Source organism: Bos mutus, chromosome 26, assembly GCF_027580195.1.
Source record: "Bos mutus isolate GX-2022 chromosome 26, NWIPB_WYAK_1.1, whole genome shotgun sequence".
NCBI lineage: Eukaryota > Metazoa > Chordata > Mammalia > Artiodactyla > Bovidae > Bos > Bos mutus.
The window spans coordinates 38,804,486-38,812,218 of record NC_091642.1 but is presented as its reverse complement, the minus strand read 5'-3'; positions in this window follow the sequence as shown (position 1 = coordinate 38,812,218).

The following is a 7,733-nucleotide window of genomic DNA, read 5'->3' as shown; positions in this document are numbered from 1 at the left end:
TCTTTTAAGCCTCTCTCATTATGTTCATGAAGTCCAAGTCCTTTCTAAGAGCAATTGCTATAAAATTTGTGGAGGAGAGGGAAAGTGCACATAAAATCACTCTTGGCCTCTTCCTTTGCTGCTTCTTACCTCCATGATGTCCTTAAAATAGGATTCCTCTGAGTTGGAAGCCCCTGAAAACCTAATACTGATTTTTATAAAACTATAGTGAAAATCTCAAAGTACTAGACTCAACCAAATTTGTAAATAATTTTTTTTAATAGTGGGATCATTATGTTAAATAGAAGTTGCCTTTTTTTACAAGTATGTGCATTTATGCTATATTGATACTAAGAAAATTGGAGGAAGCTTTACACCAAACTCAATCTGTGAATTTATTTTGGGGTTTTTTTTTTTGCCTTTAAAAATGTTTTATTTATTCGTAAACATTTTTAAATTTTGTACAAGTTTTAAAGGTTACTTTGCATTTACAGTTGTTAAAAGAATACTGGCCATGCCCCTGTGGTTACAGTGCACCCTGAGCCCGTCTGCCACCACCTCTAGTTTGTGCCTCCTGCTGCCCCCTCCGCTGTTGCCCCCTCTCCCTTGCCCCCTGCACTGGTAACCCTCAGTTTCTTTTCCTTATCTATGAGTCTACTTCTTTTATGTTATATTCTCTAGTTTGTTAAGGACTCATATTCTTTAACTCTGGGGTACAGGGCAATAATACTTTTAATTTGTGGAATTTAACTGGAAATAGAACTGCCATATGACCCAGCAATCCCACTGATATTCAGATATTCATGCTGAAATATCTATTGTATTATTTTCTTTTTTTAAATTTTTTATTATAAATTTATTTATTTTAATTGGAGGCTAATTACTTTACAGTATTGGTATTGGTTTTGCCATACATCGACATGCATCCACCACGGGTGTACACGTGTTCCCCATCCTGAACCCCCCTCCCACCTCCCTCCCCGTACCATCCCTCTGGGTCATCCCAGGGCACCAGCCCCAAGCATCCTGTGTCATGCATCGAACCTGGACTGGCGATTCGTTTCACATATGATATTATACGTGTTTCAATGCCATTCTCCCAAATCATCCCACCCTCTCCCTCTCCCACAGAGTCCAAAAGACTGTTCTATACATCTGTGTCTCTTTTGCTGTCTCGCGTACAGGGTTATCATTACCATCTTTCTAAATTCCATATATATGCATTATTATACTGTATTGGTATTTTTCTTTCTGGCTTACTTCACTCTGTATAATAGGCTCCAGTTTCATCCACCTCAGAACTGATTGAAATGTATTCTTTTTAATGGCTGAGTAATACTCCATTGTGTATAGGTACCACAGTTTCTTATCCATTCATCTGCTGATGGACATCTAGGTTGCTTCCACATCCTGGCTATTATAAACACTGCTGTGATGAACATTGGGGTACACGTGTCTCAGTTCTGGTTTCCTCACTGTGTATGTCCAGCAGTGGGATTGCTGGGTCATATGGCAGTTCTATTTCCAGTTTTTTAAGGAATCTCCACACTGTTCTCCTTAGTGGCTCTACTAGTTTGCATTCCCATCAATAGTGTAACAGGGTTCCCTTTTCTCCACACCCTCTCCAGCATTTATTGCTTGTAGACTTTTGGATAGCAGTCATTCTGACTGGCATGAAATGGTACCTCATTGTGGTTTTGATTTGCATTTCTCTGATAACAAGTGATGTTGAGCATCTTTTCATATGTTTGTTAGCCATCTGTATGTCTTCTTTGGAGAAATGTCTGTTTAGTTTTTTGGCCCAGTTTTTTGATTGGGTCATTTATTTTTCTGGAATTGAACTGCAGGAGTTGCTTGTATATTTTTGAGATTAATTCTTTGTCAGTTGCTTCATTTGCTATTATTTTCTCCCATTCTGAAGGCTATCTTTTCACCTTGCTTAGAGTTTCCTTTGTTGTGCAGAAGCTTTTAATTTTAATTAGGTCCCATTTGTTTATTTTTGCTTTTATTTCCAATATTCTGGGAGGTGGGTCATAGAGGTTCCTGCTGTGATTTATGTCGGAGAGTGTTTTGCCTATGTTCTCCTCTAGAAGTTTTATAGTTTCTGGTCTTACGTTTTGATCTTTAATCCATTTTGAGTTTATTTTTGTGTATTCACCTGTGAATTTAGATGCTTACATAAAATATTGGCAAAACCATGTATCCCATAACCAGGTGAGATTTATTTTAGAAATGTAAGTATGTTTAAGTTCTTTTCAGTGTACTATACTTTATCATATTAATAGGTCAGATTAGATAAATGAGAATCATCTTAATAGATGCAAGTAAGACATTAAATAAAATATAAAATGTACTCCTAATTTAAAAAATAATAAAAGCGCTTAATAAAATACAAGTATAGGAATACTTCACACATATACAGCTTTGTTTCTATTTATATATTGTATTAAGCATCATGATTCTAAAATAAAGCATTTTTTACTCGCATCTGAACGCAATATGATTGTTTGGCCTGCTGCATCCCCTAGAACAGATGGCCACTGCTGCTGAGCCCCAGAGCTGCCACTTCCCTGAGTGCCAGCTTGCTTCTGCCTTCACCCTCCTGCATTCACCAAGGGCTGCTGCTGCTGCTGCTAAATCGCTTCAGTTGTGGCCAACTCTGTGCGACCCCATAGACGGCAGCCCACCCAGGCTCCCCCGTCCCTGGGATTCTCCAGGCAAGAACACTGGAGTGGGTTGCCATTGCCTTCTCCAATACATGAAAGGGAAAAGTGAAAGTGAAGTCTCTCAGTCGTGTCCGACTCTTAGCGACCCCATGGACTGCAGCCTACCAGTCTCCTTCATCCATGGGATTTTCCAGGCAAGAGTACTGGAGTGGGGTGCCATTGCCTTCTCCGCACCAAGGGTTAGGTGTATGTTTATTCACAAGTCTGTTTATGTCATTGCATTTATTTAGCATTATAAAATTATGTAAGTTAATTTAAAATTATGCAAACTGATGAACTAGGAGGAGCAAAGAAAAAAGGATTCCCAGGAAAAATGATGCTTTTGAAAAATTTTTAAAAGATAAATCATTTAAAAGAACTGTCAAAATAGGTGTGAGCAAGACAACTAGATTTGGAAGGGATCCAGTGGACATTTACCAGAGTCTTTTATTTTTTTTCTTCTTCTTTTTAAATTGATGTAACATTGTCAAGTTTTATGTGTATAACATAATTCAATTTATGTATACTATGTTGCTGCTGCTGCTAAGTTGCTTCAGTCGTTTCCAACTCTGTGCAACCCCATAGACGGCAGCCCACCAGGCTCCCCGTCCCTGGGATTCTCCAGGCAAGAACACTGGAGTGGGCTGCCATTGCCTTCTCAATACATGAAAGGGAAAAGTGAAAGTGAAGTCGCTCAGTCGTATCCGACTCTCAGCGACCCCATAGACGGCAGCCCACCAGGCTCCCCGTCCCTGGGATTCTCCAGGCAAGAACACTGGAGTGGGCTGCCATTGCCTTCTCCGATGTATACTATATGTGCTACCAAAAGTTTCTACCCATCACCATACAGTTGACCCCTTACCAGTAATTCCACATAAGAATGAAATCACTTAGTATTTGTCTTTCTCAGTCTGACTTAATTCCTTTAGCATCATATCCTCATCTGTGTTGTCACAAATGGCAAGATTTCTTCTTTTATGGCTTAGTAGTCTATTTTATATACACACACCCCACATCTTTATTCGTTCATTTGTTGATGGACATTTGTTTCCATACCTTGGCTATGTAAATAGTGCTGTAATGAACATAGTAGTGCATATATCTTTACAAATACGTGCTTTCATATTCTTCGGATAAATTCCCAGAAGTGTAATAGCTGAGTCATGGTAGTTCTCTTCTTAATTTTTTGAGGAATCTCCATAGTGTTTTCCTTATTTGTATTTCCACCAATAGTGTATGAGGGGTCCCTTTTCTCCACATCCTCTCTATAACATTTTGGTATTTCTTGCTTTTTTGATAATACCCACATTTCCAATTGGCAGTCAGGCATGACATAGGTATTAGCATTATCTTTGCACGTTGTCTCCTCAGGCAAGGGAAACACGCGAAAGTAAAAGGCTGCACAGCAAAAGTAACCCACCAGCAAAATGAACAAAGACAGCCAACAAGGACCTACTGCATAGTACAGGGAACAATAATAAATATTTTGTAATAAACTATAAAGGAGAAGAATCTGAAAAAGTATCGTATGTGTGTGTGTGTAAAATAAAGTTTGTAAAAAGAAACAACTTTTGAGTGGGAAGATATTAATGTATCAGATGAGGGGTTAATAGCCAAAATATTTTTAAAAATTCATATCACTCATCAACAAAACACTAAACAACCCAATTGAAAAATGGGCAGAGGATCTGAATATAGACATTTTTCCAGAGATGTACAGATGGCCAATAATTGATACATGGACAGATGTTCAATATCACTTACTCAAATCAAAGCTAAATACCACTTTTCATCTTTAAAGAGAACGGAACTCAAAAATGAAGATCTGTCAATGGATCAGATCAGATCAGTCGCTTAGTCGTGTCTGACTCTGCAACCCCATGAATCACATCACACCAGGCCTCCCTGTCCATCACCAACTCGCGGAGTTCACTCAGACTCGGGTCCATCGAGTCAGTGATGCCATCCAGCCATCTCATCCTCTGTCATCCCCTTCTCTTGCCCCCAATGCCTCCCAGCATCAGAGTCTTTTCCAATGAGTCAGCTCTTTGCATGAGGTGGCCAAAGGACTGGAGTTTCAGCTTCAGCCAGCATTCCTTCCAAAGAAATCCCAGGGCTGATCTCCTTCAGATGGACTGGTTGGATCTCCTTGCAGTCCAAGGGACTCTCAAGAGTCTTCTACAACACCACAGTTCAAAGGCATCAATTCTTCAGTGCTCAGCCTTCTTCACAGTACAACTCTCACATCCATACATGACCACAGGAAAAACCATAGCCTTGCCTAGACGGACCTTTGTTGGCAAAGTAATGTCTCTGCTTTTGAATATGCTGTCTAGGTTGGTCATAACTTTCCTTCCAAGAAGAGTCTTTTAATTTCATGGCTGCAATCACCATCTGCAGTGATTTTGGAGCCCAAAAAAATAAAGTCTGACACTGTTTCCATGGTTTCCCTACCTATTTCCCATGAAGTGATGGGACCGGATGCCATGATCTTCGTTTTCTGAATGTTGAGCTTTAAGCCAACTTTTTCACTCTCCTCTTTCACTTTCATCAAGAGGCTTTTTAGTTCCTTTTCACTTTCTGCCATAAGGGTGGTGTCATCTGCATATCTGAGGTTATTGATATTTCTCCTGGCAATCTTGATTCCAGCTTGTGCTTCTTCAGTCCAGCGTTTCTCATGATGTACTCTGCATATAAGTTAAATAAGCAGGGTGGCAATATACAGCCTTGACGTACTCCTTTTCCTATTTGGAACCAGTCTGTTGTTCCATGTCCAGTTCTAACTGTTGTTTCCTGACCTGCATACAGATTCCTCAAGAGGCAGGTCAGGTGGTCTGGTATTCCCATCACTTTCAGAATTTTCCACAATTTATTGTGATCCACACAGTCAAAGGCTTTGGCATAGTCAATAAAGCAGAAATAGATCTTTTTCTGGAACTCTCTTGCTTTTTCCATGATCCAGCGGATGTTGGCAATTTGATCTCTGGTTCCTCTGCCTTTTCTAAAATCAGCTTGAACATCAGGAAGTTCACAGTTCACATATTGCTGAAGCCTGGCTTGGAGAATTTTGAGCATTACTTTACTAGTGTGTGAGATGAGTGTGATTGTGTGGTAGTTTGAGCATTCTTTGGTATTGCCTTTCTTTGGGATTGGAATGGAAACTGACCTCTTCCAGTCCTGTGGCCACTGCTGAGTTTCCAAATTTGCTGGCATATTGAGTGCAGCACTTTCACAGCACCATCTTTCAGGATTTGGAATAGCTCAACTGGAATTCCATCACCTCTGCTAGCTTTGTTCGTAGTGATGCTTTCTAAGGCCCACTTGACTTCACATTCCAGGATGTCTGGCTCTAGGTCAGTGATCACACCATCGTGATTATCTGAGTTGTGAAGCTCTTTTTTGTACAGTTCTTCTGTGTATTCTTACCATCTCTTCTTAATATCTTCTGCTTCTGTTAAGTCCATACCATTTCTGTCCTTTATTGAGCCCATCTTTGCATGAAATGTTCCTTTGGTATCTGACTTTCTTGAAGAGATCTCTAGTCTTTCCCATTCTGTTGTTTTCCTCTATTTCTTTGCATTGATTGCTGAAGAAGGCTTTCTTATCTCTTTTTGCTATTCTTTGGAACTCTGTATTCAGATGCTTATATCTTTCCTTTTCTCCTTTGCTTTTCGCTTCTCTTCTTTTCGCAGCTATTTGTAAGGCCTCCCCAGACAGCCATTTTGCTTTTTTGCATTTCTTTTCCATGGGGATGGTCTTGATCCCTGTCTCCTGTACAATGTCATGAACCTCATTCCATAGCTCATCAGGCAGGAATCCCTCAGAAGAAATGGAGTAGCCATCATGGTCAACAAAAGAGTCCAAAATGCAGTACTCTGATGCAATCTCAAAAATGACAGAATGATCTCTGTTTGTTTCCAAGGCAAACCATTCAATATCACAGTAATCCAAGTCTATGCCCCAACCAGTATCGCTGAAGAAGGTGAAGTTGAACAGTTCTATGAAGACCTACAAGACCTTTTAGAACTAACACCCAAAAAAGGTGTCCTTTTCATTATAGGGGACTGGAATGCAAAAGTAGGAAGTCAAGAAACACCTGGAGTAACAGGCAAATTTGGCCTTGGAATAAGGAATGAAGCAGGGCAAAGACTAATAGAGTTTTGCCAAGAAAATGCACTGGTCATAGCAAACACCCTCTTCCAACAACACAAGAGAAGACTCTACACATGGACATCACCAGATGGTCAACACCGAAATCAGATTTATTATATTCTTTGCAGCCAAAGATGGAGAAGCTCTGTACAGTCAGCAAAAACAAGACCAGGAGCTGACTGTGGCTCAGACCATGAACTCCTTATTGCCAAATTCAGACTTAAATTGAAGAAAGTAGGGAAAACCACTAGACCATTCAGGTACGACCTAAATCAAATCCTGTCAGTGGAACCATACTTCAAAGAATAGGCTTCGATGTGATGTGATGTGAAAGTCGCTCAGTCGTGTCCGACTCTTTTTGACCCCATGCACTATACAGTCCATGGAATTCTCTAGGCCAGAATACTGGAGTGGATAGCCTTTGGCTTCTCCAGGGGATCTTCCCAACCCAGGGACTGAATCCAGGTCTCCCGCATTGCAGGCGGATTCTTTACCACTGAGCCACCAGGGAAGCCTGTGAGTGTACACAAGACTGCACATGAGTGTACATTTACGTATTTTAACTTGGAATTTTTAAGGGGATGTGTGTTCAACTTATTTTTGGTGCACCTCCATAATCTATGTTTTCAACCGACTATATATTAGCCCCATCCTGTGCCAGATATAATATCGAGGACTTTCATTGTTATATTGGAAAGGAAGTAAAGTTACAGCAAAATGTGAGTCTTGTTTGAAACATTTCAAGAAAAGCAACTGGATAAAGATGAGAAATGCAGGTGCTTCTTAGTTTCCATACATCTGTTATCTATTTGCAGTTGTACCTGCTTTTTGTTTATGAATATGCACGTATCCTGTTCAAAGTAGGGCATGATGGCTGGTCACCAGTGAAGAGCAGCA